The sequence below is a fragment of the Armigeres subalbatus genome, chromosome 1, assembly GCF_024139115.2.
Source record: "Armigeres subalbatus isolate Guangzhou_Male chromosome 1, GZ_Asu_2, whole genome shotgun sequence".
NCBI lineage: Eukaryota > Metazoa > Arthropoda > Insecta > Diptera > Culicidae > Armigeres > Armigeres subalbatus.
This window is the reverse complement of record NC_085139.1, coordinates 90336574-90348051: the sequence shown is the minus strand read 5'-3', so window position 1 is coordinate 90348051 and position 11478 is coordinate 90336574. Positions and strand designations below refer to the sequence as shown.

The window sequence follows — 11478 nt, the reverse complement described above, 5'->3', positions numbered from 1 at the left end:
TCAAATTTTTCGGTTTACGATTCACTGGCGAGGCTTTTTTAAACTTCTCTGGATGAACGATTGACTTGAAATGGTTGGGATTTTTGATTTACATAGCCTACGACCGATCAGAACCCGTATACAAAGCCTATATTGAACTTTGTAAAGGAACAATTGATGGTGCATCCTTTCTCATTTTATCCCACGGGTTTCTCCGGGCAGCATGCGACTTCTGTATAATTTTAAGAATTTGCCGAAAGCAAAATCGGAAAATATAGGGGGGATGACGGCTTTGGCATGTTTTGTTCTATTATTGTCAGGGGGGTTTTTGTTGACCAAATTTTATGAAATTTGGCCACAATATTTTTTGATGTGCAAAGAATGTTTAGGCCAAATTTGAGCATAATGGGTTATAGAAAACCCCCCTGCCAATAATAGAACAAAACCTGCCAAAGCCGTCATTTCCCCTACCTAGCTGCCTTTTTTTTTTACAAGGGAGAATGCATTTACACACTAACCCAGTACACGTGCATTGTAGTTGCCAAACTACCACACGGAAGTGTACTGGAGTGTCGGACTCGACCATACCGGTAATACCGACTAAACTCCCTTGGGCTCCACCATCGTTTCCCCCAGGAACTACCTCCCAGTACTACTTCTGGGGGATGGCAGTACTAAACGTACTCGCTCACACAGGCACCCGTCCCATGCGAGTCTGACTTGGGTGCTCGCTCTATCGCACCCTCAAACACACCCTACATACTCTGTTGCACCTCTGTCATGCCGTGTGGGTCTAACTTGTGTGCCCACCCTTCTCATGCCATGTGGGACTGACTTGTATGCCCACCTATACCATACCATGTGAGACTGCTCACAAATATACTATATTAAGGTGATTATACAATAATGCCAGAAATCGGCCATTTTGTAAACCACGTGCTTTTCCAATATTTTTACAAGAGCACGAGATGAAAGAACAATAACGCGTATGGGGCTTATATAATGGTAGATCGTTTGCTTAGTTACACAGCAAAAAATAATGTAATGTGCATCGACGTAATCATAACGATTTACTAAAATACACGATGTAACCGAAAATTTGTTATGCAAGATAACGTTGATTCAATGTGATATTACATCACTCTTTGAATTACACAGAATCTGAATCAACATTTCTCTCTACGTATAAGTAGTGTAATATTAAATGTCGAAATGAATTAAAATTACATCCAAACAAATGCAACCCATCGGTTCTTTGTGTAATGTGTTATATCACACAAAATGGATGTAATTTCACATTCATTAAAATTGTAATTTTCAATCTCGCAACACTGCCCAGACTGAAAGCTGCAAGCTTCTGGCGGTGGTACGCCATGTTTGTTTTGAGCTCTTGTTTGAGCAAAAGTTCTTTTCGTTTTTTCGCTGGCAATCTCAATAAATAATAATTGTAAGTACATATTTATTGTTGTGAAAACAAATAAAATATTATACGAAAACTAATTCTACAATCCGTAAACTATCTTCTTCTAGAGTTCGTCCTCAAACTGTTCGGATTGGATCGAGTGGAGCCACTTCCTCCAGGACTACCTGCTGCAGGGAGCCGACGTAGCCTCTCGCGAATCCAATGTGCCTCTCGCGAATGTGCTGACCATAGTGCACGACCTTACAATGCACCTGGTCGTCGATTACAATCTCCATGTGGTCAAACTGAAAAGCCTGAAGCAGGCTCAAGCTGGCGGAAATAGCCGAAAAGATGCGATTCAACATTACCAAATTGGAGCCGGTTCTTTGTTAGGAGCGACTCTTGTTGGCTGGAGAAGATCCTGATGATTTCCGGACCGGTCGATAGGCCGTTGCGAGCGCCCAAGGAAAAATGTAAGTAAATAATCGGTGTGGTTTTAAACGGTTTTTTATTGCTCTATTCGAACTAGTCGGAAATTAGGGTTTCTAAAAATGAGTTTTTGGAATGTTTAATTTGTGCTGCATTTATATCTTTTGGACTACGTGACGGGGAATCTATATGTGGCTGTGCTATACAATAATATCGGTGGATTTCGTATTATGTATAACAAGGATTATTACCGAAGAATTACATAAAATCTCACAAAATATATGGCTTTTAAAATATATAGGACATATCAGGATTCCAATGGAAATCGATTCGAGATTCTTTTGGGAATCCTTTCCAGATTCCGACAAGAATTTTTCTTGGATTCTGCCGGGAATCCTTTCTAAATTCCAACAAAACTCTTTTCAGGAATCCGACAGTAATCCTTTCGGGATTTCGATGTAAATCGTTTCGAGATTCCGACGGGAGAACGTTCACAGGAAACCTTTCGGGACTTCGAAAGGAATTTTGACGCAACCCCTTTCGAAATTTCAACGGGAATCCTTTCGAGATTTTTGCGTAAATCGTTTCAAAACTCCGAAAGGAATCTTTCCCGGATACCGACGGAAATTCTTTCAGGACGTAAATCATTTCGGGACTCCGACTTCGACTTCGACTTCGGGACTTCGAAGGGAAACTTATCGGGATTCAGACGAGAAACAATTCAGGATTCCAACGGGGATTCTTTCGGGATTTCGTTGGGAGTCTTTTCGGGATTCCGACGGGAATTCTTTGGGGACTCTAACGGGAATACTTTCGGGATTCCGACGGGAAAACTTTCGGGATTCCAGCGGGAATACTTTCGGGATTCTGGTGGGAATCCTTTTGGAATTCCAATGGGAATCCCTTCGGGATTTCGACTAGAATTTTTTCGGGATTTCGCCGGGATTCATACGGGAATGCTTCTGGAATTCAGACGAGAATCTGTTCGGGATTCCAATGGGAATCCTTCGGGATTCTGACGGGAATCCTTCGGGATTCCGACGGGAATCCTTTCGGGATTCCGACGGGAATCCTTTCGGGATTCCGACGGGAATCCTTTCGGGATTCCGACGGGAATCCTTTCGGGATTCCGACGGGAATGCTTCTGGGATTCATACGAGAATCCTTTCGGGATTCCGACAGGAATCCTTCCGACGTAAATCGATTCGAGACTCCGAAGAGAATCCTCTCGGGATTCCGACGAAAATCTTAGAATAAAGCATGATTCTCCTAGAATTCCAACGGGAAAACTTTCAGGATTCAGATGAGAATCCTTTCATGATTCCGACGGGGATTCTTTCAAGATTCCGACGTGAATCCTTTCGAGATTCCGACGGGAATCCTTTGGGGACTCCAACGGGAATACTTGTGAGGGAACCGACGGGAGTCCTTTCGGGATTCCGACGGGAATCCTTTCGGGATTCCGACGGGAATCCTTTCGGGATTTTGACGGGAATCCTTTCGGGATTCCGACGGGAATTCTTTCGGGATTCCGACGGGAATCCTTTCGGGATTCCGACGGGAATCCTTTCGGGATTCCGACGGGAATCCTTTCGGGATTCCGACGGGAATCCTTTCGGGATTCCGACAGGAATCCTTTCGATTCCGACGGAATCCTTTCAGGATTCCGAGGGAATCCTTTCGGGATTCCGACGGAATCCTTTCGGGATTCCGACGGAATCCTTTCGGGATTCCGACGGAATCCTTTCGGGATTCCGACGGGAATCCTTTCGATTCCGACGGGAATCCTTTCGGGATTCCGACGGGAATCCTTTCGGGATTCCGACGGAATCCTTTCGGGATTCCGACGGAATCCTTTCGGGATTCCGACGGGAATCCTTTCGGGATTCCGACGGAATCCTTTCGGGATTCCGACGGAATCCTTTCGATTCCTGACGGGAATCCTTTCGGGATTCCGACGGGAATCCTTTCGGGATTCCGACGGAATCCTTTCGATTCCGACGGGAATCCTTTCGGGATTCCGACGGGAATCCTTTCGATTCCGACGGAATCCTTTCGGGATTCCGACGGAATCCTTTCGGGATTCCGACGGAATCCTTTCGATTCCGACGGAATCCTTTCGGGATTCCGACGGGAATCCTTTCGATTCCGACGGAATCCTTTCGATTCCGACGGAATCCTTTCGATTCCGACGGAATCCTTTCGATTCCGACGGAATCCTTTCGATTCCGACGGAATCCTTTCGGGATTCCGACGGGAATCCTTTCGGGATTCCGACGGGAATCCTTTCGGGATTCCGACGGGAATCCTTTCGAGATTCCGACGGGAATCCTTTCGGGATTCCGACGGGAATCCTTTCGAGATTCCGACGGAATCCTTTCGGGATTCCGACGGGAATCCTTTCGGAATGTCGACGAGAATCCTTTCGGGATGTCGACGAGAATCCTTTCGGGATGTCGACGGGAATCCTTTCGGGATGTCGACGAGAATCCTTTCGGGATGTCGACGAGAATCCTTTCGGGATGTCGACGAGAATCCTTTCGGGATTCTGAAGGGAATCCTTTCGGGATTTCGACGGGATTCTTAGAATAAAGCATGATTCCCATGAAGGACAGGAATGTTAGAACAGTTTCTAACAGAATCCCCATGGAATTCCGGATAGTTCCCGTTCGAATCCCAGAAGAAATCCTCTTAGAATCCTGGATGAATTCCAATCAGCCCTAGCAGCACAATTCACGTTGATTTGGTTGAAATAACTCATATATGACTAAATTTAGTCGTATATGAGTATAATAGACTGATTTACAACATGTGTGTTGCTCGGGAGAGTCAAAGAAGGATTCTCCTTAGAATGCCGGATGGATTTATACCATCAATCAATGCCTTCCGGAATACCGGATGGATTCCCCTTCAACTTCCGGAAGGATTTCCCTCAGAATTTTGAATGGAATGATGGTGAATTTCCTTCGGGATTATGGAACGAGCCACACTCCGGGCACTTCCAGGGCCTGGTTCCCTTGGGGAAGTGGCCAATATCCGTTCATTCTTGGAACCCATCTTGCGACTTGTCAAACTTCATGATTTTGCAAAACAGGTACACTGGAGTACATTTCGGCGACTTTCGATCGAATTGGCCACCCTCCGGGTACTTCCAGGGCCTGGTTCCCTTGGGGAAGTGGCCAATATCCATCCAATCTTGGAACCCATCTTGCGACATGTCAAACTTCATGATTTTGCAAAACGAGTACACTGGAGTACATTTCGGCGATTTTCGGTCGAATTGGCCACGCTCCGGGTACTTCCAGGGCCTGGTTCCCTTGAGGAAGTGGCCAATATCCGACCAATCTTGGAACCCATCTTGCGACATGTCAAACTTCATGATTTTGCAAAACAAGTACACTGGAGTCCATTTCGGTGATTTTCGATCGAATTGGCCACCTTCCGGGTACTTCCTGTGCGCTGATTGAAATTTTACCAGCGGTGGCGTTATAGATCATTTTCAGGCAGTGGCGGCGGCGTCACGCCGTTGGTGATCAGCGGTGGCGTAGAGCAGCGTGAACCAGTTTCAAGCGCCAAAATTTCTTCAGAAGTTCGTCAAGGTATTCTTCCAGAAGTTCCTCCACTATTTTTTTTTAAATCGTCAAGATAGTCCATTGGACATTCCTCCGTAAGTGCCTCTGGAAAGTTCCTCCAGAAACTCCTCCCGGCTTCCGTCTGGAAGTTCCTTCAGGAATTCCTCCGGAGGTTCCTCCGGGAATTCATCGAGAAGTTTCTCCAGGAATTCCTCCAGAAGTTTCTCCATGAATTCTTCTGGAAGTTCCTCCGGAAGTACCTCCAGGAATTCCTCCGGAAACTGGAATTGGCCACCTGGAATTCCAGGAATTTCTGGAGGATTTTCCGGATGAATTCCTGGAGGAACTTCCGGAGAATTCCTAGTGGAAAATACTGGATAAATCCTGAAGGAAGTTTTGGAAAAATTCCCGGAGGAACTTCGACGAATTTCTGGAGGAACTTCCGGAAGAATTCCGGTAGGAATTTCCGGAGGAATTACTGGAGGAACTTCCGAAGGAATTACTAAAAAAACCGGGAGGAAGTATTGGAGGAACTACCGGAGGAATTATTGGGGGAACTTTCGGAGGAATAACTGTAGTAACTTCCAGAGGAGTTACTGGAGGAATTTCCGGAGAAATTACTGGAGGAACTTCATAAGGAACTACTGACGGAACTTGCGGAGGATTTACTGGAGGAATTTCCGGAGGAATTACTGTAGAAATTTCCGGAGGAATTCCTGGAGGAACTTCCGGAGGAATTACTGGAGGAACTTCCTGGATGAACTTCCGGAGGAATTCCTGGAGGAACTTCCGGAGGAATTCCTGGAGGAACTTCCGGAGGAATTCCTGGAGGAACTTCCGGAGGAATTCCTGGAGGAACTTCCGGAGGAATTCCTGGAGGAACTTCCGGAGGAATTCCTGGAGGAACTTCCGGAGGAATTCCTGGAGGAACTTCCGGAGGAATTCCTGGAGGAACTTTGGAAAAATTCCGGAGGAACTTCCGGAGGAATTCCTGGAGGAACTTCCGAGGAGTTCCCGGAGGAACTTCCGGGGGAATTCAGGGAGGAACTTCCGGAGGAATTCCTGGAGGAACTTCCGGAGGAATTCCTGGAGGAACTTCCGGAGGAATTCCTGGAGGAACTTCCGGAGGAATTCCTGGAGGAACTTCCGGAGGAATTCCTGGAGGAACTTCCGGAGGAATTCCTGGAGGAACTTCCGAGGAATTCCTGGAGGAACTTCCGGAGGAATTCCTGGAGGAACTTCCGGAGGAATTCCTGGAGGAACTTCCGGAGGAATTCCTGGAGGAACTTCCGGAGGAATTCCTGGAGGAACTTCCGGAGGAATTCCTGGAGGAACTTCCGGAGGAATTCCTGGAGGAACTTCCGGAGGAATTCCTGGAGGAACTTCCGAGGAATTCCTGGAGGAACTTCCGGAGGAATTCCTGGAGGAACTTCCGGAGGAATTCCTGGAGGAACTTCCGGAGGAATTCCTGGAGGAACTTCCGGAGGAATTCCTGGAGGAACTTCCGGAGGAATTCCTGGAGGAACTTCCGGAGGAATTCCTGGAGGAACTTCGGAGGAATTCCTGGAGGAACTTCCGGAGGAATTCCTGGAGGAACTTCCGGAGGAATTCCTGGAGGAACTTCCGGAGGAATTCCTGGAGGAACTTCCGGAGGAATTCCTGGAGGAACTTCCGGAGGAATTCCTGGAGGAACTTCCGGAGGAATTCCTGGAGGAACTTCCGGAGGAATTCCTGGAGGAACTTCCGGAGGAATTCCTGGAGGAACTTCCGGAGGAATTCCTGGAGGAACTTCCGGAGGAATTCCTGGAGGAACTTCCGGAGGAATTCCTGGAGGAACTTCCGGAGGAATTCCTGGAGGAACTTCCGGAGGAATTCCTGGAGGAACTTCCGGAGGAATTCCTGGAGGAACTTCCGGAGGAATTCCTGGAGGAACTTCCGAAAAGAATTCCTGGAGGAACTTCCGGAGGAATTCCTGGAGGAACTTCCAGAGGAATTCCTGGAGGAACTTCCAGAGGAATTCCTGGAGGAACTTCCGGAGGAATTCCTGGAGGAACTTCCGGAGGAATTCCTGGAGGAACTTCCGGAGGAATTCCTGGAGGAACTTCCGAGGAATTCCTGGAGGAACTTCCGAGGAATTCCTGGAGGAACTTCCGAGGAATTCCTGGAGGAACTTCCGGAAGAGTTCTTGGAGGAACTTCCCTTAGGAATTCCTGGAGGAACTTCCGGAGGAATTCCTGGAGGAACTTCCGGAGGAATTCCTGGAGGAACTTCCGGAGGAATTCCTGGAGGAACTTCCGGAGGAATTCCTGGAGGAACTTCCGGAGGAATTCCTGGAGGAATTCCTGAAGGAACTTCCGGAGGAATTCCTGAAGGAACTTCCGGAGGAATTCCTGAAGGAACTTCCGGAGGAATTCCTGAAGGAACTTCCGGAGGAATTCCTGGAGGAACTTCCGGAGGAATTCCTGGAGGAACTTCCGGAGGAATTCCTGGAGGAACTTCCGGAGGAATTCCTGGAGGAACTTCCAGAGGAATTCCTGGAGGAACTTCCAGAGGAATTCCTGGAGGAACTTCCAGAGGAATTCCTGGAGAAACTTCCAGAGGAATTCCTGGAGGAATTTTTGGAGAAGCTTCCTGAAGGAACTTCCAGACGAAATCCAGGAGGAGTATCTGGAGGAATTTTCCAGAGGCACTTATGGAGGAATGCCTGGATGAGCTTCCTGAAGGAACTTCCAGACGAAATCTGGGAGGAGTATCTGGAGGAATTTCCCAGAGGCACTTATGGAGGAGTATCTGGAGGAATGTCCAAAGGAATTTCTTGACGATCTTTTGAAAAAAATCGTGGAGGAACTTCTGGAAGAAATTTTGGCGCTTGAAACTGGATCACACAGGTCTACCTGGAAGTACCCGGAAGGTGGCCAATTCGATCGAAAATCACCAATTTTGCAAAATTATGAAGTCTGACATGCCGCAAGGTGGATTCCAAGAGTTAACGAAAATTTTCCACTTCCCCAAGGGAACCAGGCCCTGCTTCCTTCGGGTACTTCCCGGAGGGTGGTCAATTCGATCGAAAATCGCCGAAGTGTACTCCAGTGTACTCGTTTTGCAAAATCATGAAGTTTGACATGACAAGATGGGTTCCACGATTGAACGGATATTGGCCACTTCCCCAAGGGAACCAGGCCCTGGAAGTACCCGGAGCGTGGCCAATTCGATCGAAAGTCGCCGAAATGTACTCCAGTGTACTTGTTTTGCAAAATCATGAAGTTTGACACGTCGCAAGATGAGTTCCAAGATTGAACGGATATTGGCCACTTCCCCATGGGAACCAGGCCCCGGAAGTACCCGGAGGGTGTCGTGACCAATTCGTTCGAAAGTCGCCGAAATGTACTCCAGTGTACTTGTTTTGCAAAATCATGAAGTTTGACATGTCGCAAGATGGGTTCCAAGATTGAACGGATATTGGCCACTTCCCCAAGGGAACCAGGCCCTGGAAGTACCCGGAGGGTGGCCAATTCGATCGAAAATCGCCGAAATGTACTCCAGTGTACTTGTTTTGTAAAATCATGAAGTTTGACATGTCGCACGATGGATTGCTCCAGTACACTACGGAATATATCCGGAACCACAAAAATTGACCTCGGTTTCTAAAACTATAGGAATTTTAGATCGATTCGTCTTCAGTGTCTCGTACGTCGATTCGAGTCAAGTACGAGACACTGAAGACGACCTTACTGTTTACCAATCGGAATCCAGGATGGGTTCCCCTTAGAAAATCGAATTTTCCTCAGAATGCTGGATGAATACCCTTCGGAATCCCGGAAGGATTATCCTCTAACTTCCGGAAGGATTCCTGCCCATATCCTGAAAGGATTCTTATCCAAATTCCGTATAGATTCCCGTTTGAATTCCGGAAGTATTCCTCTCAGAATCTCGGATGGTTTCTCTCGGGGTCCTGGATGGGTTCCTGCGGATTATTGGATGAGTTGCCTCAGAATCCCCGATGGATGCCTCTTGGAAGCCCAAATGGATTCCTCTCAGAATCTTGGAAAAAAACCAGTTCAGAATCCCGGATGGATTTCCCTCAGGATGCTGGAAGGATTCTCCTTGAAATCTCGGAAAGATTCCGGTTCGAATAACAGAAAATTTTCTGTCCGAATCCCGAAAAGATTCAACTTAAAATCTTGGATACAGGCCGTACACTAATTACGTAAGCATTTTTTTGGGGTTTTTCAACCGCCCCTTTCCCCTTGTAAGATTTTCCCATACAAATGTTTTTTTTATTTATATGGAGCGTATGAAATAGGCAGACTCTCCCTTCCCCTTAAGCGCTTACGTAATTAGTGTATGCCCCCATAGATTCGCCGAGGACTCCCAGGTGGGTTCCCGTCGGAATCGTTGACGGATTCACCGGATTCGTGGAACAGCATTTCCAGCAATAAAAAAAATGCCGAAGAGAGCTCGAATCCAGAACTTTTATGGGATCCTAAGAGGAATCCTCCTGCGATCTCGAACGGAGCCTCTAAGTGATCCTGAGGGGAACCCCACTGGAATTTAAAATTCCAGAAGAATTCTCTTTCTAGTCTCAGACGGATTCTCTTCCGAATTTTAGAAGGATTGTTTTCGGAATCCCAGGATTCTCTTAGACATCCTGACATCCTTGAGTTTATTTTGAAATCATTGCGTTTTATTGAAAAGCATTGCGTATTAACTCTCAGAAGGATTCCCTTCGCAATCCGCAGAGAATTATTTATCCAGGGAATCCCAAAAAATTCCAGGGAAGATCAGATTCTCAAAGTATCCTTAATGGATTCCAGGATTTCATTTGGTTTCCCAGGACAAATTTTGAAATTTTTATATTCTTTGGAAAACCTTAACGATTCCTTTTGATGTCCCATAAATATTCCTTACGGAATTTTCTTCCGAATTCTCAAATGATTTCCATGAATCATGAAAAGATTTCAATCGGAATCGCAGGATGTTTGCAATTTAGAATCCCAGAAGTATTCCGTTTGGAATTTCATAGAAACTTCTTTCGGAGTCTTAAAGTGGTTCCGTTGGAACTCCGAAAGTATTTTCATCGGAATCCTTTCCAACCGAAATACTTCATTTCAATACAATTGTTTGGGCAGGTTTGGGCAACATCTTGCAGAAAGTCTGGAAAATTCTTTCTTTTAATTCTTTTCATCTCTGGAACTCTTGTGAATTCTGGGAAATCCTCTGCTGTGCTCTAGAGGTGCTACCTTGCAACAAAACCTACAATAAATTATATTTATTGAATTATCTCAAAATAAATAATGCTTCCATTCCAATTGACCTTTTTGTTTTGTATTTCAGAGTCTGAAGTCATCGACTGTATCACTTAGTTAAGTTGTTTTTATACGGTGGTATCTCGTCTAGAACTGGCTTCCATATTTCAAGTGATAAACAACTCACCTTTAGCCATGCCGTTTCACCCGATGGACTTCGTGCGCTTCCTTTGGACATTATTGCTGCGGAAAGACCAATTAGGGCAACGTATCATACGAACAGATAGTGGCAACTCAACATACCCTGCCAAGCAAGACTACCATTCGACGAACAACGACACCCGTTCAGTGAAATTCTATCTGTTAGCTTAAATTTAATTTTCTTCGTTCAAATGCAGCGAAATATAACAAATAAAAATGATTGTATGTGCAATACTAATAAAAAACAAGTCATGTTTAATAAACCGAAAATACCAATATTGAAAACCTTCATGCATTAGGCAGTTTTACATCACATTGATTTACATCGCATTGTTTACGTAGTTGTATTGATTACATCGAGAGAAATTACATCGTTTCTGTTTATTACACAGCGAGCTCTCGAGTACATTGCGCAGTGTAATATTCAACAACCGATGGATTCAGTTGGTTGCAGCGATTTCGATGTAATATTCAACAACTTTTTTTGCTGTGTATGCTGAACAATCATAATTTGAGTTTCGGCACTGTACGAAAACTATTACGCCAGATTTGGGCTTTTGGAAATGTATGTAGATAAACGTGTGGTGAATTTGAAATTCACCACGGGCTTCATTCTATAATCACCTTAAGGTGATTATACAATCAAGCC

General features: G+C 45.7%; 1 long non-coding RNA gene across 1 annotated transcript; it reads left to right on the top strand.

Annotated features, from left to right (window-relative positions):
• Positions 1 to 1291: 1291 nt before the first annotated feature.
• On the top strand, positions 1292 to 11077 carry LOC134222032 (uncharacterized). The gene is made up of 3 exons (XR_009982395.1): positions 1292 to 1426; positions 1510 to 1854; positions 10717 to 11077. It is a non-coding gene; the product is annotated as an uncharacterized LOC134222032 (long non-coding RNA).
• Positions 11078 to 11478: the final 401 nt, after the last annotated feature.